At 47.1% G+C, this 25,561-nt stretch overlaps 1 long non-coding RNA gene across 1 annotated transcript in view; it reads right to left on the bottom strand.

Moving 5' to 3' along the window:
• The window catches only part of LOC138300197 (uncharacterized), a 134,495-nt gene that overhangs the window by 98,296 nt on the left and 10,638 nt on the right, over positions 1–25,561 (bottom strand). The window lies entirely within an intron of this gene.

Here is a 25,561-nt window from a genome sequence, read left to right as displayed (position 1 = left end):
GTTTAGCATAGCAACGTTTAGGAGACAAGGAATGAGAGTGGTGTTCGTCTGCATGCAGAGTGCGAAGGGGGCCTTTGATTAGTGAACTCCCAAAAACAGGGCATCAGATGATCTATAGTTCCATTCTGGCCAACATGAAGGGAGGTACTTTGCATGCTGTATTTCTAGAGGCTGATGTTTGAACCCCTAATTTACATGTTTTGAGATTTCCAATTAATGAACTGAGAACTTAGTGCTGAGTTCACTTTGAGGTACAGATCCCTGTGCTTCAGGTTCCAGTATGCTGAGTTTAAATTAGCTGTTAGAGGATAAATCTAATTATAGCAGTGAGTCTTGATAATGTGGTGACCGCCTATGGGTCATTACATTTGTGGTTATCTCCTCCAAGCAATGTTGCACCCTTTCATATTACTAATAACTTTCTTTTACACAATGCTTCAAACTTCAATTTTAATACCTTTAACTCCATAAGTAACTGGCATTTCTGTTACTCACTTTAATGCTACTCAATTCATAGACCTCAAAAGGCTGTGCCAAGATTACAATTAATGGACACCAAGAGCACACAGTGAGCTGCTAGCACGCTGATCCTCTTGCTGGTAGAAAGAGGGATGCACATCTCCTCTGAGTTATGTGTATCCTCCTACAGGTGCAGCATTGGGTGGTGATCTTCTTTGAGGTATGTGGTCTCTTTCTATAAGTAAATGTTAAGGTTGTTGCATTTGCTGGATGAATTGGTGCTATCCCAAAAGTAAGTCCAGGTGATGTAGTGCTGTAATGTAGTTGAAGGGTAGAATGATCGCCTCAGATTTCTGCAGGGTGTTTTATATTTGTAGGCTACCTCTCTTGGCTTCAACTATAAGAGACCCATATTCATGTGAAACCCGATCGTTGGAAATTGGATCTCTGGTTGGCAGAGGTATGCACCCTGTCCAAGTGGGGAAGTCAGGGGAAGTCAGATACACAACCTAAATTGATCTGTATTCACTCTCTGGTAACTTGGCACAGAGCAGGCAGGCTTAACTTAGAAGGAAATGTGCAAAGTATTTGTGCAACCCACATACAGCAATCACAATGAAAACACCACAAAAAGACTCCACACAGGTGTATCAAAATTGAAACTATTTATCTGAGTAGATCAAGAGCAAAACAACAAAAATCTAAAAAATAAATCATAAGATATGCAATCTTTAAAGTTAGTAAAGCAGTGCTTTTACCAAAATGTGTGGCTCAACACAATGTGAAGATCCCTGCGATGTCAATGTGCTTATTTTAGAGGGAATGCAGTATTCACACCAGCCGAGCTCTTCTCTGTAGAGTGGTCGGGGGTGCAGATTTGAGGAATCTTAGTGCGGCAGAGGCAGATGCCCCTCAGGTCATGAGGAGCAACAGTAAGTTTGAAATGACTCCTTTCTGTAAACAATCATGCTTCATGCCCCCTGACCTCCTGGGATGATGATGGTGTCCAGGGAGGGCACTCACGTTGCTCGGGACTCCTCTCCGGATGAGGAGCTCAGAGGGAGAGCCTCACCGAAATCAGTAGGGAGAGTAAACAACAAAAAGAAAGTAATCTCTGGCTCCAATGGGCCATAAGGTCATGGGTGCCTACCGTATGGACTGGATGACAGCGCAAAATAGCCCCACATCCTCTGATGAGGGAAAGTGACTCAGGAGAGTTTTTTGGTGGTCTGTAGAGTTATGGGTGCTCACTGCGCTGACTTGGTGATGGTGCGAGGCGGCCCACACTGTCTGGTCAAACAGTGCATACTCTGCAGAGTGGCTCTTGGAGGGGTAAAATACGATGAAGTGGATGACGTCTTTGATGTCCCTGTGACCTCCCATAGAACAAGGTGCAAGCCAACAAGCCCTTGGAGTCACTCTGAAAGTAGTGGTGGTTCTTTGTTCTTGGTCAGCGGTGCTTTCTTGGTCTGCAGGGCAGAGGTCAGCAGGGCAGCACAGCAAAGGATGGCAGCAGTTTCCTGAAACTGGCAGGCATAGCAAGGTGACGATCCTGCAGCACAGCAGCCTTTACTCCAGCGCATGTTCTTCCAGGTCCAGAGTGTACTGATTTTAGGGGCTCAGGAACCCAGTACTTATACTAAAAAGTGCCTTTGATGTGGGGAATGACTTCAAGAGGTTTCTCTGAGGTGCAAAGGTCGCTCTTCAGCCCAGCCCCAGCTCCAGACTTTCAGTGGGAGGTAATCAGCCCCTTTGTGTGAGCTCTAGGCACTACCCTTTCAAGTGCAAGTGTGAGCCCTTCCCAACCTCTTCGCCAGGAGGACACATCAGTATGCAGATACAGTTGAGTATCCCGTGTTGTTGGTGTCTGGAGGGATGCTCAAGTGTAGCTGTCACTTAGCCCAGGTCAGACGTGTATTGTAGATAGGCTGTGTGCACACAGGGCAGTGAGAGCAAAGAAATGCCCACTTCCTAAGAGTGGCATTTCTAAAATAGTCATCTTAAATCTGACTTTACCAGTAAGGAGGATTTATCATTACCATTCCAATGATATTAAACATGATGGAGCTATTCCTCTCTCTACAGGAATTACAGCTTTAAATGATTTTAAGGAATTCCCAGAGCTGGCCTATGAGAGGGGCAGGTCTCACAACAATGAAAAATGACTTTTGGGGGTTTTTCATTACCAGGACATGTACAACTAAACAGTACATGTCCTGCCTTTTACTTACATGACACCCTGCTCTATGCCAATTAGTATAAGTCAGGCAAAAAAAAATGGATATCTGGAGGAATAGGTTCAAGTTGATCTAAGTATAGCGTTGTAGAGAACACTTAATTACTATATGCTATTGCACAAACACAAGTCATATCCTCACCGCTGATCAACAGTGTTAGAAATTGGGTCTCTAGTTAAGAGAGGTATTCACCCTGTCTAAGGAAGGACCACAATCCTAGTCAGGATAACTCAGATACAGAACCTAAATTAACCTGTGCTCACCCCCTGGTAGCTTGGCACAGAGCAGGCAGGCTTAACTTAGAAGGCAACATGTGAAGTATTTGTGCAATCCACATACTTCAATCACAATGAAAACACCACACAAAAAACTCCATATAGGTGTATGAAAAATATGATTATTTATCTGAATAGATCAAGCCCAACATAACAAAAATCCAATTAATGAATCATAAGATATGCAATTTTTAAAGTTAGTAAAGCAGTGCTTTTAGCCAACTATGTGGCTCAACACGATGAGAAGAACCCTAGAATATGAATGCACTTCTTTTAGATGGAATGTGGTAGTCACTCCGGCCAAGCACTTCTCCGTAGAGCAGCTGGGGCTGCAGCTTTAAGGAATCTCTGTGCGGCAGAGACAGATGCCCCTCGGGTCACGGAAAACAACAGTAAGTTTGAAATGACTCCTTTCTGTAGACAATCATCACCCGCACCCCCGTACCTGCTGGATGCTGATGGTGTCTGGGGAGGGCACCCTTGCTGCGCAGGACTCCTCTCTGGGTGAGAAGCACAGTGGGCAAGCCGCACGGGGCTTGGTGGGGGAGAGCAAACAGCCAGACGAAAGCTGTCTCTGGCTCCGACTGTCTGTAAGATCAAGGGCACCTGCCCTGCTGACTGAATGGCCGTGCGAGATGGCCCCACAATCTCTAACGGGGAAAGCAACTCTGCAGAGTTTCCCACAGAGTTTCGGCCACCTTCTAAACTGACTTGGTGATGGTGCAAGGTGGCCCAACATGCTCCAGTTGAACAGTGTTTACCCTGCAGAATGACTCTTGTGGGGTAAAATGCGATCAAGGGAATGAGGGTTTTTATGTCCCTGGGACCTCACAAAGCACAGGAGACAAGCCAACAAGCCCTTGGATTCACTCTGAATATAGTGGTGGTCCTTAGTCTGCAGGGCAGAGGTCATCAGGCAGCAGGGCAGCACAGCAAAGCAGGGCAGTTCCTTCAATCTGTCAGGCATAGGTGGGGATCCTCCAGCACATCAGCCTTTACTCCAGCATAGATTCTTCTAGGTCCAGAGTGTACTGATGTTTTGGGGTCAGAGACCCAGTACTTATAACAAAAAGTGCTTGAGGTGTTGGGGTTTGCTTCAAAAGATTTCTCTGAAGTTCACAGGTCTACCTTTCAGCCCAGCCCCAGCTCCAGAATATCAGTAGGAGGTAATCAGCCCCTTCGTGTGGGCTCTGGTCACTACCCTTTGAAGTGCATGTGTGAGTCCTTCCTAACCTCGTCCCCAAGAAGACTCATCAGTATGCAGATGAATGCAGATGAAGTTCGGTATCCTGTGTTGTGGATGTCTGGAAAGAATTCTCAAGTGTAGCGGTCACCTAGCCCATGTCAGAAGTGTACTGAAGACAGGCTGTAGGCACACAGGGCAGTGAGAACAGAGAAATGCCCACTTTCGAAAAGTGGCATTTCTAAAATAGTAATCGTAAATCTGACTTTACCAGTAAGGAGGATTTATCATTACCATTCCAATGATACTAAACATGATGGAGCTATTCCTCCCTCTGCCGGAATTACAGATTAAAAGTATTTTAAGGAATTCCCAAGGCTGGCCTGTGAGAGAGGCAGGTCTCACAGCAATGAAAAATGACTTTTAGGGGTTTTTCATTACCAGGATATGTACAACTAAAGAGTACATGTCCTGCCTTTTACTTACATGGCACTCTGCTCTTTTGGTTACCTAGGGCCTACTTTAGGAGTGGTTTATATGCAAAAAAGGGGAGTTTTGGTAAGATGTTTTGAATGCCAAGTCGAGGTGGCAGTGTGATTGCAGACACAGGCTCTGCAGTGGCAGGCCTGAGACATGTTTACAGGGCTACTTAAGTGTGTGGCACAATCAGTGCTGCAGGCTCACTAGTAGCATTTATTTTACAGGCCATGGGTATATAGTATACCCCTTTACAAGGGACGTAAATGTAAATTAAATATGCCAATTGCAGATACACCAATGTTACCATGTTTAGGAGAGTAGCACATGCACTTTAGCTTTGGTTAGCAGTGGTAAAGTGTCAGAATCCAAAGGCCAACAAAATGTTACAGCAACAAAACAGGAGTTAAGGGCACAATGTCTGGGGTAAGACCACCCTAAAGATGCCAGGTCTAACATGTGTCACCCCCGCTGAAAGTGGGGAGAGCTAACCAACCTTTAGGGAGTTCTCACCACTAAGGTGGAAAAACCAAGACAGACCATCACCATTGGTGTGGTCTACCCTAGGTCTGTATTCCACCCTGAAGACCCTGTCGGGAAATGAACCACCCCAACAGTTTGGGATGTACAGCCCTAATGCACATTAGCCACCTGAGGGGTCTGTGGTCAGTCTGAATTAGGAAGTGAGTGCCACACAGGTATGGCCTCAAATTCCTCAAGGCCCAAACCACAGCAAAAGCTTGCCTTTCTATAGCACTCCACCTCTGTTCCCCTCCTAGAGATGAAGTCTACAGGTTCATCCAGGCCTCATCATTGAGCTCTGGCAATACTGCCCCTTTGACATGCTTTGAAGCATTTGTTTCTATAATGAACTCATTGAAGAAGTCAAGGGCTTTGATCACAGGAGCTGTGCACATGTCCTGCTTCAGAGAGTCAAATGGTTTCTGGCATGCCTCTGTCCAATTCACATTTCTGGGCTGCTTCTTAGGAGCCAACTCAGTCAAGGGGCAACAATGGTGCCATATCCCTTGACAAACCTCCTATGGTACCCAGTAAAGCCCAAGAACGATTTGACCTTAGTCTTGGTTTTGGGGGCTTCCAGGCCATGATAGTTTCAATCTCGACCTGGAGGGACTGCACTTTACCCCCACCCACTTGGTACCCCAAGTACACCACTGACCGCCTGCCCTATCTGACACTTACTTACTGGCCTTGATAGTCAGGTCTGCCTATTGCAGGGCCCGAAGCACTTCCCAGAGGTGACAGAGGTGGTCCTTCCAGCTGCTACTGAAGACAGTATTGTCATCCAAGTGTCTAGCAGAGAAGGCCTCCAACCCAGCAAGTACCTGGATTACCAGCCTGTGAAAAGTGTCAGGAGTGTTTTTAAACTAAAGGGCATTACTCAGAACTAGTAGTGCCCCTCTGGAGTGGAGGAGGCTGACCTCTCCTTGACACCTTCAGTTATGGCGATCTGCCAATACTCTGATGTAAGATCAAAGCTACTTAAGTACTTGACAGGCCCAACCTGTCAATCAGCTCCTCAGCCCAGGAGATGGGATGAGCATCCGTTTTGGGTACAGAATTTAGCCCCCTGTAATCCATACAGAACCTTAGTTCTGGTGTGGTGCCTAGTAGGGTAGCTTTCGGTACCAGAACAAAAGGACTGGACCAGGAGCTACTGGAGGGTTCTATCTCCCCCAATCCAGCATCTTAGCGACCTCACTCTTGATGCTGGCCCTCATCTTACACAACAATCTGTAAGATTTGTGCTTGACATGGAGGTTGTCCCCTGTGTCCACATCATTGGTACACAGGTGGGTAATCCCAGGAAGAAGGGAGAAAAGAGAGGAGAACTATTCCAATACTTGGCGACAGTCCCTCAGCTGTTCTGGAGTCAGAGTGGAAGAAAGAATCACTCCTTACACTGACCCATTCTTCTCCTTGAAGGCTAAGAGGTCAGGCAGAGGTTAACTCTCCTCCTTATCAGCTCCACAAGTCACCAGCAGCATGGTGACCTTAGACCTCTCAAAGTGTGGTTTGAGGCAATTGATATGAAACACCCAGTGGGGTTGCCTGGGGGTTTTAAGTTCTACCACATAGGTGCCCTCATCCTTCTTTTCAATGTCCAGCAATCCTGGAGGGCCCCAGGTTCCACAGATTCCATCAACCACACTTTCAGTCCAGACTGGAATTCCACAGTGGTAGAAGTTTGATCATACCACTCCTTCATTACAGCCTGGCTGGCTTCTAAGTTGTCAGAAGCTTGCTTCCACAACTTAGCCTTTCGGCTACGGAAGGCCTGCATGTAGCTTACTACATCTTGCGGGTCTTTCTTGGGAACTTGCTCCCAACCCTCCTTCACTAAACCAAGAGGTCCTCTCACAGGGTGTCTGTACAAAAACTCAAAGGGGGCTGCAGTCCAATCCCTTCTATGGTATCTCCCTGTATGCAAACAACAGGCAGGGCAAGATGGTGTCCCACTTTTCTATCAGGCCCTCTGGCAGACTTCTGATCATGCCTTTCAGAGTCTTATTGAACTTTTCAACAAGTCTATTAGTTTGGAGGTGGTAAAGGGTAGTGAACTTGTAAGTCACTCCACACATCTTCCACATGGACTGCATGTATGCAGACATGAAGTTAGTGCCCCTGTCAGACACCACTTCCTTGGGTAAATGTACCAAGGTAAAAATCCTCATTAGGGCCCTTGCCACTACAAGTGCAGTGGTGGTCTTCAGAGGGTACTACCACTGCCTCTGGCAGTGACCAGAAGTGGTCAGGGGATCCATAGGTCTAACAATGTCGATGTCTTCCTTCTCAAAGTGGGTGCTAATGACTGGTAGCGGCTCCAGGTGAGCTTTCAGCATCTGCCCTGTCTTCCTAATGCCCTGGCAGGTCACACAGGTCCTGCAGAACATGTCTGAGGAAGTCCTAATCTTAAACCAATAAAAGTGAGAAAAGCCTGGCAAAGGTCTTGTCTTGACCCAAGTGTCCTGCCAGGAGTATCTCATGAGCCAGCTCCAGTAGGAAGGCCCTGTAGCATTGGGGGACTATCAGGTCCCTTGTTGTCCCATCCACAGGAGCCTTAAGCTCACTGTAACGGAGGTTGTCCTCCCATTAAATGTGATAGCTCCCAGAGACATCACCTGCTGCTTGGGCTTTGTCCTGTCGCCTCATATCCTCATGGGTTGGAAACTCCCTTTGTGCCCTACAGAACTCCTCCTTGGTGGGTCCTGCTTTCACATGCCAGTCAGCAGGTGTAGGCAGCTCACTAAGGGAGGCAGTGCCCTTCTCAGTGGACTCTAGGGCTGCCATTGCAGGGGCCCCATCCATCTCACTAGGGGTGCACTTGTGGGCTAGTTTGCCATACCCTCTGACTTTCCCCTTTTTAGCAGCTGGTTGGGCCATTGTTCCTGGCTTCAACCCTTCTTGACTCCTTCCCAGGGCAGCCATGGATATTGTGGTAGCACAGATCCAATCAGGTAACTGCAACATCTCTACATGAGCCTCGAGCTCCACCTCCTTCCACGCAGAAGACTCTAAGTCATTATCTAACAAACAGTCCACAGGCATGGCAGGGCTCACTGCAACCTTCAGAAGATCTGACCCCCCCCCACTATAATAGAACAAGGGGCACTGGATAGTGACCCTCTCTGTTGCCAGCCACCACAACTTGGTGGAATGCGTTGGGAATCACCTGCTCTGACGACACCAGCTGACTCCTTAACATAGGCATACTGGCACCTGTGTCCCTCTGAGCCTCAACACCTTGCCCATTGACGGTGACCCATTGCCTATACTTGGTAGTATTTTATGGCACGTAGATCTTAGGAATCATCTCACTGCTCCCCAATGAAAGTAGGGTAACCGCACTAAAGTGTCCCCCATTAACTGGGACAGATTCTTCCTCCAGCACTATGTTTCTCACCTCTGGGTTCTTACCTCCAGTGGAAGGGTGTGCTCATTTTGGACACTTGGGGTCCCTCTTGTAGTATCCATAGTCACAGGGTATTTTGGGCTGCTGACTTTTGTCAGGGTAGTTTTGTTTCTGGCAGACAGATTGGGAATGAGAACCAGACCCTTTCCCCTGTGAGTCATTTTGGGGGCCTTTGGAGAACTTTTTCTTTTTATCCCTCCCTTCCCTCTGGTGGAAACCCTGACCACCCTTTTGGGAGTCCCCCCAAGACACCTTTGTGGATACTCTGGTGCTGACTGGGATGTCTGCCTCCTCAGCAAGCTTCCTGGGATCAATAAACTTTCTATCCACCAGGTGTTGGTGCATCTCTGTAAAACAACCATCAAGCATGTGCTTCTTCAAAAACAAGTTCTACAGCCCATCAAAATCATTCACATTGCTGGCCTTTACTTTGCCCAGCCTTTCAGTGCTTTACCAGCATAATCTAGAAAATCTACCCATGTTTGTGCATTGCGTTTGCAAATTGCCCTGAACTTTTGCTTGTACTTCTCAGGTGTCATACCAAACTTTTTGACCAAGTTAGCTTTCATAGCAGGGCAGTTGGTCTGGTGCTCCACCCCTAAGGTAAGGAGGGTGTCCCTCCACACTGGGAGCATGTACCGTCATAGACTACCACCCCAGAACTCCTCTGGGACCATGTGCACTCATAAAGCCACTTCGTAGGCCGCCAACCACTTTTCCATGTCATCCCCCACATTGAAACTGGGCAACCCATCTTTTGGGATGTGGATTTTAAACTCACTTGAAGACACTGCAGGTATGCTGCCACCATTTCCATTGTTGGACTCTATTTCCAGAGCTCTTATGCCCAACTCTCTCAAACTGAGCTCATGCGCAAAACTTTTCTCCTCAAGAGCAAATTTATTTTCCTCACCAATCTAGCAAGCTCCAACCTGAGTTTCGTTTCCTCCCTCCTGCCAGCCAGCTCCTCTAGTGACAGGTTTCTGGAAGAGAAGCTGCTCCCTGGTCTGGAAACCAGATCAGGGAGCTTCTGGCAAACTGTTGGCACTTTCCACTCTTGCTTTGGCAAACTGTTGACCCTTTCCACAGGAGGTTCCACTTCCTCATGGGAATCCAGAATCAGGTCATTCTCCTCCTCCTCAAGAATTTCCTGCTCCTCCTCTGGAATGTCTTCTCCTACAACCAGGGATTCTGCCCAGGCCCTCAAAGTCTTCTGCAGTTCCACCTTCCTGGTAAAACCCCTGGTAGACACTTGAAAGTCCTTGCAGAAATCCTTCAGCTATTGCACAGTGTAAGACTCCAGCCTGGTCAGCTCAAATTCAATAAACACATGTACCGGTGCTCCTTCTCCAGAACAACACATAATAGACAATTCAAAAAGCCCAATAATTTGAAAGATCAAAAATGCCAATTAGTATACGTCAGGCAGAAAATTTGGAAATCCGGAGGAATAGGATCAAGTTGATCTAAGTATGGGGTTGTAGAGAACACTTAATTACTATATGCTATTGCACAAACACAAGTCATATCCTCACTGCTGATCAACAATGTTAGAAATTGGGTCTCTAGTTGGCAGAGGTGTGCACCCTGTCCAAGGAGGGACCACAATCCTAGTATGGATGTCAGGTACACAACCTAAATTAACCCTGTGCTCACCCCCTGGTAGCTTGGCACATAGCAGGCAGGCTTAACTTAGAAGGCAAAATGTGAAGTATGTGTGCAATCCACATACTGCAATCACAATGAAAACACTGCAAACAACTCCATATAGGTGTATGAAAAATACTGATTATCTGAGTAGATCAAGCCCAACATCACAAAAATCCAATTAATGAATCATAAGATATGCAATTTTGAAAGTTAGTAAAGCAGTGCTTTTAGCCAAATATGTGGCTCAACACAATGAGAAGAACCCTGCGATATGAATGCACTTCTTTTATATGGAATGTGGTAGTCACTCCTGCCAAGCCCTACTCCGTGGAGCAGCTGGGGCTGCAGCTTTAAGGAATCTCTGTGCGGCAGAGACAGATGCCCCTCGGGTCACAGAAAACGACAGTAAGTTTGAAATGACTCCTTTCTGTAGACAATTATCACCCTCACCCCGGTACCTGCTGGGTGCTGATGGTGTCTGGGGAGGGCACTCTTGCTGCTCGGGTCTCCTCCTAAGGTGAGGAGTGCAGTGGGGAAGCCCCCGGGGCTCGGTGGGGAGAGCAAACAACCAGAGGAAAGTCTTCTCTGGCTCCGACTGTCTGTAAGGTCAAGGGCACCTGCCCTGCTGACTGGATGACCGTGCGAGATGGTACCACAATCTCTAACGGGGGAAAGCAACACTGGAGAGTTTTCCACAGAGTTTCACCCACCTGCTGCACTGACTAGGTGCTGTGCAAGGTGGCCCACACGCTCCAGTTGAACAGTGCTTACTCTGCAGAACGGCTCTCAGAGGTGTAAATTATGATGAAGGGGATGAGGGTTTTGATGTGACCTCACAAAGCACAGGGGGCAATCCAACAAGCCCTTGGATTTACTCTGCATGTAGTGGTGGTTCTAAGTCTGCAGGGCAGATGGCAGCAGGCAGCAGGGCAGCACAGCAAAGCAGGGCAGCAGTTCCTTAAAACTGTCAGGCATAGAAAGGTGGTGATCCTCCAGCACAGCAGCCTTTACTCCAGCATATATTCTTCCAGGTCCAGAGTGTACTGATGTTTTGGGGTCAGAGACCCAGTACTTATAATAAAAGATGCCTTGGGTGTAGGGGGGTGACTTCAAAAGGTTTCTCTGAAGTTCAAAGGTCCCCCTTTTAGCCCAGCCCCAGCTCCAGAATATCAGTAGGAGGTAATCAGCCCCTTCGTGTGGCTCTGGTCACTACCCTTTGAAGTGCATGTGTGAGTCCTTCCTAACCTCCTCCCTAGGAAGACTCATCAGTATCCAGATGAATGCAGATGCAGTTGAGTATCCTGTGTTGTGGGACTGTGGAAAGAATGCACAAGTGTAGCTGTCACCTAGCCCAGGTCAGACGTGTATTGAAGACAGGCTGTAGGCGCACAGGGCAGTGGGAGCAGAGAAATGCCCACTTTCTAAAAGTGGCATTTCTGAGATAATAATAAATCTGACTTTACCAGTAAGGAGGATTTCAATGATACTAAACATGATGCAGCTACTCCTCTCTGATCAGAAATTACAGCTTCAAAGTATTTTAATGAATTTGCAATCCTGCCCTGTGAGAGGGGCAGGCCTTATAGCAATGAAAAATGACTTTTGGGAGTTTTTCATTACCAGGACATGTAAAACTAAAGAGTACATGTCCTGCCTTTTACTTACATGACACCCTGCCCTATGGTCTACTTAGGGCCTACTTTAGGTGTGGCTTATATACAAGAAAAGGGAAGTTTAAGGCTTGCCAAGAGGTTTAGAATGCCAAGTTGAGTGCAATGAGACTGCACACACAGGCTCTGCAGTGGCAAGCCTGAGACATGTTTACAGGGCTACTTAAGTGGGTAGCACAATCAGTATTGCAGGCCCACTAGTAGCATTTAATGTACAGGCCATGTGTATATGGTATATCACTTTACCAGGGACTTATGTGTAAATTAAATATGGCAATAGTGGATACACAAATGTTACCATGTTGAAGGAAGAAGCACATGCACTTTAGCACTGGTTATCAGTAGCAAAATGTCAGAATCCTAAGGTCAACAAAATAGTAAAGCAAAAAAAAAACAGGAGGTAAAAGTATAAAGTCAGGGGTAAGGCCAGGCTAAGGATGCTAGGTCTAACACTGATAAGGTCATGTTTCTACCGCAGTTGTCTCATGAACGTGGTCTGAGGGATTGTTCTTTGGGCTATTTTTGTGTAAGGGCTGCTCAGGATATGTAGGGAACACCCAGGTGAAATGTTCATATTTTCTTACTTCTTGCCAAAATGAAACGAAGCGAATCCGCCAGAAATTTTAAATACGTCAGAGGGACACTGCCCTATTCACTTAAGACATTGTGATAGTTGCTGGACTCCTAGAGCCTCGGGAAAGTGGGTTGTGGAGCGTAGGATCGCCGGCCACATGAAGGCAGTGCCCCAGACCTACCACGAGGTTGTAGACCCAACCAACCAGAGGCAGATCACCAGTCCACGAGGCATCGCCCTGCTGCAGTTCTTTTACTTTTGGTGTCTTAGAGACAACGACAGAGGACAACTGGGAGCCGCGAGTCCCTGACAGGCAGGACATCTCCCTGGCAAATATAAACAGACAGAACCTTTAGGGAAAAAAAGTTTAGAAGATTATATATTCGCTGTGCCCGTTATAATAGTTGGGATACAGTACCAACTCGATGTGTGGTCTTTGAAGTACGAATGGTGAATATTAAGTAGCGTGGCTGTGTGACACTCCACGCGACTTTGTAGAATTGAGACAGGGACCTCAATTACAGCTCCCAAACTGCACAAGAGAGGGCGCATGCGTAGTGCAGACTAGTTAGCCGAAGCTCGAGGTAGCTAAAAATAACATGACAAGAGCCAGCCATTGTCTCGGAGGCAGATATCGAGTAGGCCTGGCGAGATGGCTTAGTGTTGGGTTCCACGGTGCCATCACGCTCTTCCGTACGCCAATCCAGCTGAACTCGTTCCGAAACAAGGTGCTGCTGTCTGCGGAGGGCTATCGAGTGTCCCGGATTCCTTCGGGCGAACGCTCGCCCACCGCGGCCTGCAACCGATCCCCCGCGCACGCTGCCCGGTTATCTCTGGTTCGCAACACGAGTAACGAGAACTCGAGGCGTGTACATCTTATTGTGTGCACATCGTTCCCGGAGTGGAGTGAAATGTGCTGTTTCCGAAGAGACTCCGTTGTCTTTCCGTGGTTGTGTTAGAAATCTAAGTGCCAGCGAAAGCTAAGCCAGCCAAGAGGTGCCAGTGTAGCCAACTGTCCTTTTTAGTTTCGCAGGGAACTGATTACTTTCTTGACAATGAGTGTAAGAACCCTAAAATAATTAATACAAACCACCTGTACAGTTCTTTCAAATTTCACACCTTTACTTCGTGTCGCTTGACACCTGTTCGTCTATTCCCTAAGAACATTTTTTTTACCATATGTCTTGTTTCAGTAGTTTTATTTTGTGTAACACGGATCTTCTACGGTGCTTACTGCGAGCTGGGTATCCTCTAGGTGGCTGTGTGTGTTCAGACCAGTGCTTTAAATGGAAATCTAGAAGTGCAGGCACCCGCTCTTAAGAGTGCCTTTTCCCTCAGAGAAGTGCTGCTCTCTCCCATTAGAGGCATTGCAGCTGCGCCGAGAAGTGCTGGTACTCCCCCTTTCAAATTAAAGTGCAGGGCCTCAGTACCGGGTGTCCCTACAGCTTTGAAGCCCCGGTGCAGACTACAGATGAGTATTCATGCTCTGGCGTAGTTTCCGAGGGTAGTGTGGATTTCTCACAGTGCCTGCCAGTGGATTTTAAAAGTGTTGACGCTACAAACCCTCACAATCCTAGGCTGGTAGCGTTAAGTGTAATGACCACGTATGTGCCAGTTGTAGTTACGATTTCATGGAAAGGCGTGTGGAGAAAGTACATGGCTGCAGCACACAAAATAAAAAGAAAATGCAGTGTTTGCAGGTGGGGAGAGGCGTGTGCGTAGGTGTTTCTATGGAAAAGTGGAGAAGACGAAAGGAAGCACCCGCAGAAGGAGACAACTAAGCGACTCCGGTGAAGAGGAAGGAGAGGACGTGTAAGACATGCAGAGACACTTCTGAAAGAGATGTGGGAAGAAAAGGGACAGAGCAGAGGGAGAGTTCGGAGTGGAAACTGATGGGAAGGCGACGATGGTAGTGACCCGAGACACTCAGGACATTCCCGTTGCGAGAGACCTTTGAAATAGTCAATTATGACAATTTTAGAGTTTTTTCAGAATCTCATCCTCAAAATTGAAACATTTTCAATGCTATTTATTTGTAACAGTATCGTTTTTTATACGTCTGATATGGAATCTCTTTGTTTTGCGTTAGTATTATTTTTCCTGTAATAGGGAGCATCAGCAGTAAAGCAATTAAAGTCAGCGATCACACAGGCTGCAGCTTGTCTTACTTTAACTGGCAGCTTTTACACTCAGGATTCCTACCGCCCATAATTTATTATTGCCTTAGTTTTTGAAGGATGTGTAGATTTCCGAACCCTACTGTCGTTCAAGAGTGGACAGTAATATCTCAATAGGGCCTGCTTTGATAAAGAAGCGAAACATTCCAGCATGGTCAAATCTATTCCAAAATGGAGGCTGTATATCATATTTAATACATTTCCGCAAAGGTCAATTAGTGTAAGAGGATAACAGATGTTGGTTGCCAGTACTTTCCATAAAAACCTGGATTTATGCGAGCCCAGGAGCGCTGGGAGCACAGAGAGAACCCCCAGCCTGTGTGACTGACAGGGATGTGAGAACAGCATCTGTTTCTGCAGAACGCATCAGAAGAGTGGATCGGACTAGGGATACGGTCTTCTAGATCCCCGAGAGCCGCGTAAGGCAGTAAGGCTGGGGCAGGGTCGGTCAGACCACGTAGTGTCAGAGCGATTATTTCATTTGTTCATAGCAAATCAGAAATATTAGGGATCAGTGTACTGCGGCCAGGGTTCACAGACAAAAACATATGCATAAACACATCAACTCATCCCTACATAGAGGCGCAAATATATACACACCTCAGCACTTTGATACAAATACACACAGTTTCGGGAAAACGTTTTTAAATCTACCGAATTATATGGAAATACGTAAATACGGGCATATACTTTCCCACAATCATACAGCATGTGATGTTACCAGGAAGTCATGCTTTGTGCACTTATTCTCACTAATAGTGTAAATACTATGGCGTGTGTGCTTCAAAATTTGTATCCTACGAGGAAGGTACCCCTCATTCGTAATAAGAGTCATGGGATAGCATCAAGTACATACAACTCTACTGACCTTACTTGCAGCTATTTACTCGCACAAGGTCTTCATACTAAAATATTATTTTGTCACAAATTTGCTACATACAAATCATAGACAGGCATGCCTTATCTTTTTTACCCCAAAACAAGCATACTTTACATTTCAATAATCTCATACTCCTAATTTCATATATTAGCGACAAATAACAATTGAGTCCTCAAATATCAGGCCTCATTACGAGTTTGGCGGTCTCAGGACCTTCATGTCGGTGTTGGCGGTCGTACTGCCAACATGCTGGTAGAGAAGACTGTCAAAATATGACCATGGAGGTATTCACAACAGAATACAGCCAAAGCACCGCAGGCACCACCACTGCGGTTAGACCGCCATGGACGATGGAAGGCACCTGCAGGCCGGCGGATACCATGTTTCTGCCGAACAGATCACAAGGTTACACACCACCAAGGTTTCCGCTGCGGTCTCACCACCCTGGAAACCCAGGCAGAAACAAACTGCACAAAAGGAAACACTCACCTTCAGGAAGCCGTACTCGTCCGGAGCCCCCATGGAACCTGAACTACACGTTTTCCCGCTGCTCCTGCACTCCCAACAACTCTGCAATCTGCTGCGACAACAGCAACTGTAAGTGCACACTGTTACCTGGTATTGTACATTCACATTTACATGCACGCACTTTACATACATTCGGGAAGAGGGTGTGAAGATGACACTCACACGTAACAGTACACGAACACACACACTCACATACAGACACACACACGCATATGCACAACAATCACTCTGCGGCCAACACACAGACACACACAGAAAAACATGTCACAAACACATGCAGGTATGCACGGAAACACTGCAAAGGCCCACACTGACACAGTACCCCACAACACCACAACACCACCGCACCAACTCCAATCTCAAGGCAGGGATCCACAGAGGACACTACCTAGGGACATATTACACATACATCCCAACGTAACACCAAGAGGCAAAAAAATACACTCAAATACACAACCATTCTACTTACCAAACGACTTATACAGAGCATGACATCTAACATATCATTCATAAAACATGCACATGCACACAGTCAAGCACACAAAGCCACACTACACACCAACAAACACATCTCAGCACAAACAACACTCAATCCCAAGACCACAAAAAATCTTGAACACACAAATGTCCAACACACAACACACACCCTTCCACTTTATGACATAAGCACTGCACACAACCTCACATACTGGCTAAGCAACACATGTAGCCCAAGCAGCACACACACATACAGACACACAACTAATGTTAGCCATGAACATCTCCATACTACGGAAAGAAATGCATGACCCAGATTGAAGCAGGGAACCAGCAACAGGTTGGCTCAAATTATTATTGTACACAATTATTAGGAAAAACAAAGACCATAGGCCAGTCCATAGAGAAGAGTGCCAATGCCCACAGTGCACATATCCTTACCCTGAACTTGACTCCTGAATGCCATGTAATCTCCACAGGTATGGGCATCATGGCAGCAGGCAGGCACCTCAAGGGTTATCGGGGAGAGGTTGGTGGAGGGGGGGGGTTGTGCTTAGGTGTTGGAAGGGGGTCTTTTGGATCTGGTTTGGGAGGGGGATCTTGAATTCATCTTAGGTTTGGGGAGGGTTGGGTTTTCTTAGGAGGGATAGGCTTCTTGGCAGTGAGAGGGTACTTGCAGGGGGGGCAGGGGAGGTCTTGGAGGTGGAAGGGCCAGACATGGGGGGAGACACTGAACATTTAGGGGTATCATGAGGTGGGAAAGGAGTGGGGAAAAGGGCAAACTCAGAAAGGAAAGATTTCTTACACACATGAGGGCGGTCATGGCAAAAGGGTTTGGGTGTGGAGAAGGAGGGAGTAGTTGTCTTGTGTTGTTGTGGATGTCTTGGGTGCATGTCTGTGCAAGGTATGTTTGTAGGTGGTGGGTGTCTATTGGTTGGGTGAGTGCAGGTGTGATGGGGGTGGAGATGCTGGGGGATGCCATGGTCGGTGGGTGATTGTTGGGCCGATGACTGCAAGTATGGTGGATGTGCTGCATGTAGGCGTGTCAGTGGTGGTGATGTCTGTGGGTGTGGTGACTGAGGTGGATGTCTGAGGGTCTGCTGTGGTGCTGTCTGTGAGTAGGATTGGTATGGTGGCTGGATCAGTGAAAATTGGTTTAGTCACGATGGTCGACTGACCCACAGAGATGGACCTCAGGAGGTCAATAGCCTTCTCACTGAGGGCAGCAGGGTTTTCAGGGGCAGGGACAGAGGTGCCCGCGGCAACAAAGACGCCCACCTTCTTGGGTGAGCGGGCACGGCCAACTGGGCTGGGAGCTACAGGAAGGGTACTGGTAGTAAGGCGGGTGGAGGACTTAGATGGTGCTGGGGTGGTTCCAGATGGGTCTGCTACCGCCCGGGAGTGTCCACTGGAGGAGGCTTCTGACAATGAAGAACTGGCTCCTGTCTACCCCCTGGCACTCCCCTCGCCCTCAGTGGTATCAGCACTCCAGGTCCCCTGGCCATCAGCTTCCCCACTCGGCCCATCTCCTTTGCCTGCTGATGCTGAGAAACAAAGAGAAAGGTAGGGTCATCACATTCTTTGCATACATTACACCATACACAACAGTAATATCACATTTATGTGTAAAACATCCCCAGGTAGGAAAGATTTTGAGCCAACATCATGTTGCAACAACATACTCCTCACAACCCTATATAACAACGTCACATCCAGCATGCTATCCTACTACCCTACTAGCTGACCTACTGTCCTACTATCTGACCACTACATCACTATCCTATCAGTACAGGTAAAACACACACTATTCCTGCACAAGATGATTTGTCAACATAATAAGCATGTCCCTAAACAGAGCATCACTGTGAAACAACAAACCATTCATGGAAATCAGTGTTAATTTTCTATCAAATTCATACCTACTCCAAATCTACACTTGCTCAGTCCATTGCCAGATGCCATGTTCAATGAAAATCACCTCATCACAATCCAAGTTCCACACAGCATGTTGCTCATCTATGACATCTCTAATTTGTAACTGTGTCTAAAACATTCACAATGGCAAAGGACTCAGATGCATCTACAGAATTTGGCATATCCAAGTTTGAAGCATGATAGACTCCCAAACAATTTCTCCAACACATGTATCAACTGTGTTTTTGGAAAGGATTGTACAATCAGGACGTACTCAGCGTTGTCATTCTCACATAGGAAACAAAGTAATGTACGGCAATAGCAGTGTACTTAGCACACAGGATGCGCCCACAGACGGTCATAGGGATCATGCCCAACACCGTCAATATGATGGACACCTGTTGTGTGCATGAAGGCCACATACAACTTCACAAATCATACTGAGTAGCACCCTCAAAATGACCTAATCAAATGATCAACATTACTATCAACACTTCAGACATGAGTCACCTTACATCTTTGGAGTACAGTTACCCTGACATAAACCACATCTACGATTTACACACACACCTAGAGTCCAGCAATTTGACTGACAGCATATACCGTTCCACCAACATGTAACTGTAAACTACAGCACCAGCAACACTATGTGGTCATGGTTAAAATAGCTTATCAATACTAAAATACTTTAAAACATTTTCAGAATAGCAAAAGTAAGTATGGCAAACCTACACCTTAAATCATACAAATGGCAGGAAGTATCAATATACGCAAGAATTTGTCAAAATACAGTGGATGTTGTACCTATTTAGGAGATGTCCTGCTCTATGTAGGATGGGCAAAATAAGTTGGCTAAGTGAATAGTAGGCTAGCCACTTACCTTCTCAATACCACGTACATGGTACAACTAGTCTGAAGTCACATGAATATGATATGTCTTGCACTAGGAATGTATGAATACCACCATGCTTTTCATCATGGAGGATGTCCACCCTGATGAAACATCACATTTGCCAAAGTACAGCCCACACTTAACACTGGGGTCACCTCCTCACACATCTGAGTAAGTGTAGCAAGTATGCTATGTGAACTATCTGAATGAGATAACACCCTCACATGAAGTTGACATCTATTTCACAACTTTGGAATATTTGGCCTGTTTCTCACTTGTCAGACCCTATGTTACACATAGAGCTAGATCCAGTGAAACAGGAATGGACCGAGACCAAAGAGCTGAACAAATTACCAACAGGATATCTGGACTAAGGATCAGTAGTTAGGAAGGATGACACAGCAGGTTACACATATGTATGGTAATGTAGAGGTATACATATTATACAGTCACATGTGCATCATCACATGCTGTCATAAAATGGGCTTAACGTAGGTGAGTTATATTTCCCTATACACAATACCATTTCCACACCTATGTGTCAAAGGTGCCATCTGTACTTCTATGGATTCCTAGGAGACCTTTTACCTTTGGCACTTTTGACATTGTTACAGTTAAGATACTTACACATCAAACACTTAACTGGCAGAGGGATTTAAATGTCTGTAATCAGTACTTACTCCCTTGAGGCTGCTGTGCTGCCCTCAAATGCCCATCCACCTCAGAGTAGGCCACCGCTAAAATGCGGGCCACGGGGGGGGGTCAAGTTCAGACGGGCACCCCTCCCTCGTTGGGAGGATATCCCCAGCTGGGTCTCTACAGTCTTCTGGGCCCAGCGTCTCAGGTCCTCCTACCACTTTCTACAGTGAGTGCTCTGCTGGCTGTGGACCCCCAGGGTCTGCACTTTCTTGGCAATGGCATACCAGATTCACTTTTTCTATGGGCATTGACCTGCATGGATGACACAGACAAAAGGAGAAAGCCATGTCCAAATGCACCATACCAACAAAAGTGGTCAAAACACTTTAGTCACAGCAAGTAGGCAAACATTCCCATCCTCCAAGTTCAAACACCTTCACAATTAAGCATCTGCAGGCAGCCTATGTGTGAAGTGGAGTGTCCCATGATCACTACCTGGAATTGACTACACACATATGACCAGCACACATGATTGTCCATAACATGGAGTGTCCACAGAAACATTTCTCACCACATCATTGTTGTCCATGCTGCAATCTATGCTGTATATGAATGAAGTTACATTACACACCATCCACCATGTGACACTATGGCCCTCATTCTGACCTTGGCGGGCGGCGGAGGCCGCCCGCCAAAGTCCCGCCGTCAGGTTACCGTTCCGCGGTCGAAAGACCGCGGCGGTAATTCTGACATTCCCGCTGGGCTGGCGGGCGGCCGCCTTCAGGCCGCCCGCCCGCCAGCCCAGCGGGAAAGAGGCTTCCACGATGAAGCCGGCTCGGAATCGAGCCGGCGGAGTGGAAGCTGTGCGACGGGTGCAGTTGCACCCGTCGCGTATTTCACTGTCTGCGCAGCAGACAGTGAAATACATTTAGGGGCCCTCTTACGGGGGCCCCTGCAGTGCCCATGCCAGTGGCATGGGCACTGCAGGGGCCCCCAGGGGCCCCGCGACCCCCCCTACCGCCATCTGGTTCCCGGCGGGCGGACCGCCGGGAACTGGATGGCGGTAGGGGGGGTCGGAATCCCCTCGGCGGTGCAGCAAGCTGCGCCGCCTTGGAGGATTCCAACGGGCAGCGGAAAACCGGCGGGAGACCGCCGGTTTTCCTGCACTGACCGCGGCCAAAGCGCCGTGGTCAGAATGCCCTGCGGGGCACCGCCGGGCTGTCGGCGGTGCTCCCGCCAACCGCGAGCCTGGCGGTCACAGACCGCCAGGCTCGTAATGAGGGCCTATGTCTGCCTAAGCACAAGTACACATTTCCATACACCCAGACATGAGTTGTGAAACCTTCGCTAATTCATATTTCATGTACACCATCATACACTCCAACTTTCACACAGTGGTATACCATTGGACTCACCTGCTCCTCTGGTGCACTATATAGCTGTTCATACAGGGGTAGGACCTCCTCAACAAGCTTGTCCAGCTCTTCTGGGGTGAAGGCTGGGGCCCTATCTCCTGCAGGATGTGGCATGATGGCTCCCAGAGGCAGTACACAGTAGCTCAGGTAGTGGAGGTCTTGCTTGCAGCAGTGTCAGGAGTCAAGTGAGCAATACTGCAGAAGATGGCGGTCATGGCCACCACGTATAGGACTGTCACAGCCGGTGGGCATCGCCAATGGGCCAAGTTTGCCAAAGGCAGCAATGTCTTCCAATGGCAATGGCACCGTGGTTGTAACTGCCTACAGCCATGATGACATCCGCCGGCAAAGTAAGGCCACTTCCTCATGTCCAGTACAGTAAGTCAGACAGCTGCCATTTTGATGCAATTATAGGTATGGGAAAGTATGGGAATCTGAGTCATTAATGATTTCCTATATTGTGTGAATTATGAGTGAGTGCTGCCTTCATGTTTAGTAGTCTAATTGTGCATGTGAGTAGTAAAAGCTGTGTGACAGAGGAAATGGTAATGTACCTCTATTCTCTACATCCTATGTGCATTGGTAATGTAGCATAGGTGCTACAAATATGTTTCACATGCACACTAAGTTGGACTATCAAACACTGACAGTCACAAATAAGCATGCATGTATAGTACATTAGAGGATTCAGGAAATGGGAACCAAGGGGAGTGTCATAAGATGAATAGCAAGATCCTGTACTTCAGATGTCATATGTTGTCTCAGACATCGACAGCAGATATGTCTGACTTGTATATGAACATATTGATTATGTGTACATCGTAAAAGTCACCTATAATCTATTTGTTTTTCCACATAGTTACCCTGGCATGAGGAGAGGAAGTCTACCTCCAGTGTACCGGCAACCAGTAGACAGACCTGCACACCATAGAGGAGCAACATATTATATAGATCTATGGCCTGAATAGCCAGATTATGACGAACCTTTGCGATCGGTTGGAGCCATGTCTGATGCCTGCCATTCGAAGTCCTAATAGAATGCCTCCCATCGTTAAAGTCATATCAGTGCTACACTTGTAGGCCACTGGATCCTTTCAGAATACAGTGGCCCTAACTTTAGGGATGTCTCATCCCATGTTCAGCCTAGTTTTGAAGGATGTAGTGTGTGCGTTGTTGAAACACCTGGACAGCTACATCAGGTTTTCTCAAAGTGCAGATTTGGCCTATGTGAAGGCAGAGTTTTGTGCAGTGGTACACATTCCACATGTGGTTGGAGACATAGATGGCACCCATGTTGCCTTGGTTCCCCCCAGTGCCAGTGAACAGGTATAAAGGAACATGAAACACTACCACTCCATCAACGTCCCAGTGGTGTGTTTGGCAGATCATCACATTTCACAAGTCTATGCAAAGTATCCAGGATCAGTCCATGATTCCTTCATCAGGTGCAACAGCAATATCCCACTGCCGATGACACGACCCTACACAGAGAAGCCTGGCTGGTTGGTAAGTCACATTTGACATGTGTGTTTGCTGAGTTTCTCTCTTGTTATCACAAATGTGCATGTCCTGGACTCATGTTTGTGTTGTTATATTCCTTACAGGGGATTCAGGCTATCCTAACCATCCCTGGTTGTTGACACCAGTGAGGTACCCAACAACGCCAGGGGAAGTCGCTACAATGAGGCCCACAGAAGGACAACGCATATAGTTGAGCAGACCTTTGGGCTTCTGAAGGCAAGATTTCGCTGCCTGGATATATCTGGAGGAGCCCTCCTCTACCCACCCAATAAGGTATGTCAAATAATTGTTGCCTGCTACATGCTCTACAACCTTGCTCTGAGGCGTCAGATACCATTCATACGGGATGTGTAGGAGGCAGCAGAACCTGTGGGTGGAAATGCAGATTTGCCAAGTGACGAAGAGCCAGATGAAGATGAAGCTGGAGACTCCAGGGCAGATCTCATCAATTAGTACTTCAACTGACTGCAGGAATGTGATGTCTTCTTGATGGTGAGATTACATTTTGTAACCTATAATTGATGGCTGGCATGTCACCTCCTATCTAGCATCATCCATGAGGTCTTAGGTAGCTCCAATGCCAATGAGTCATTTGTGCATGCAGTTTGTAATTTGGTATTGTGCACAGAACAGAATGTATACATTTCCTGATCTGTTCCTGCACATGCAGTCACACTTGTGAAAATGGCTTGTCAGAATTGATGTATGTTTACAACTATGTCCTATCCCTCATCTCTGTCAATCACATATTTGCTGAGTTTCGGTTAGGCTCTTCATCATTGACAAGTCACAGAGAGTGTCAGAGGTAGATGGGAATTGCAAGCAGACATGAGAAATGGACAAGGATGAAACCAGGTACTGATTGGCATAAGTATGCGGAGTGTATCTAATATGGCCAGCTTGTCAGGACACTGGGGTGGAAGTGTGTTTTCCCACCAAGAAGACCTGTTTGGTACTGGAGGTGGTCAATTGTGTCATTTGTGTGTCCATTTGTGTCTGACACGTAAAAATGTTGACCCAGAGCCTCTCTCATCATAATGGTTTATATTGTATGTGACCGACCTGTAATATAAGAGTCAGTGTATTCCTACTTTGCAGACCTATGTGCATATCTCTGTGGACTGACATAGGTGAGCGGTAAGCCTACAGGTACGTGAGAAATGTAAGCGAAAGGTCCCTAGGCTGGGTACATCAGTACTGATGTCTGTCTGTATAATGGGGTATGAGTATTCGGAAGCTAAGGTAGTGGTATGTGATAAGGCTTTACATGGTGTAACAAAGGACCAATCTGTACGCCTCCTGGCTTGTAGAAAGACTGGCATGTCCCTAACTTCTCTACCCTATGGCTTGGTAGGGGTTCGAAGCCTAAGCTGACAATCATAAGTCACTAGCAGTACTATGCGTTCTGCTCTTTACAAGTCTTGGAATAAATGTGTGGAGATGTAGGACACAGCTTTATTGGCTTCTGTCTATGTTATAAACCCAGTGTAATGAGTTTCCTGGTGGTAGAGTACACATGTGATGTCCATAACAAAGCTTTTACAATACAGAGGGACATATTGATACCATACTTGGCATAGATGACAGTTGCACATCGTTGATGAATGACACTTACACAGGGCCTGCGTTAAAGTGTTATTTATATGGGAGTGCAAAATAGTATGTGTGAATAGTAACCAAAAAACCACAAAGTTACAGTGAAAGGTTCTGTCATGGAGGCTGAAATCATCAGGGTAGCTTCTACACCGTTAGGTAACACAAGTCCAGTGTCCTTGCAACACAGGAAAATGGAGTTAGGTTTCAGAACAGTCAACAGGGTATATCTGTGGCACACAAGGGGAAACAGTCAGGAGAGGTTTACTTCTTGGCAGTAAGTTTGGTCTTGGCATCTGCTCCTCCTGGATGTCTGGGTGGATGTCCACGTTTGTGTGGGGGTTCCTCTGCTAGAGGGTGGTGTGTCTGAGGTATGTCCTTCCCCTGGCAGGGCCTCCATTCCACTAGCAGCTGCAGATGTTGAAGGGCCTGGAGAGTCATTAATAGTGGAAGAGGCCTGATGTTGTGTGGCAGACCTACTCATGGTAGTATTAATGTCCTTCAGCACCCCAGCAATGGAAGCCAGGATGGTATTTTGTGCCTGCTACTGCTGCATGACTTGCTGGTGGTTATCCCTCTGCAGCTGTTGGATTTCCCTCATCATGGTGACTACCTGGCCTATCAAGCCTGGGAATTATGGTAGGCTCCCAAGACTTGGGAGATGGTTTCCTGGTCAGTATTGTCTCTTGGAGGCCCCATCCTCTGCACCCTACTCCATATGCCTGTGTCCCTGGCACAGTGTGCCCACTCTAAGTGGTGGCAAGACCATCATTGTCAGGGATGACACGGTGAGACTCAGGTACCTGCACAGGGGGCACACAATGGATGAAACAGTCCTTGGGACACAGGTTTGGGGTTGAATGGTTGCAGGGTGAGGCTGACCGTTGTTGACTGACCAGGTATCACTGATGGTCCAGCTTCTTCCTCAGTGTCCACAAATCCAGGGGTGTTGTCCTCACTGGGGATTTCATCCAGGGGGGTAGGGTCAGTCTTGGTAGAGTTACCTGTGCGGGAAGTGGAACACAGAGTTGCAGTAAGAGATAAAACAAGTGATATGTCCTTTAGA

The sequence above is a fragment of the Pleurodeles waltl genome, chromosome 6, assembly GCF_031143425.1.
Source record: "Pleurodeles waltl isolate 20211129_DDA chromosome 6, aPleWal1.hap1.20221129, whole genome shotgun sequence".
In the NCBI taxonomy this organism is placed as follows: Eukaryota; Metazoa; Chordata; class Amphibia; order Caudata; family Salamandridae; genus Pleurodeles; species Pleurodeles waltl.
The sequence above is the reverse complement of the archived record's forward strand: the minus strand, read 5'-3'. Positions and strand labels throughout refer to the sequence as shown.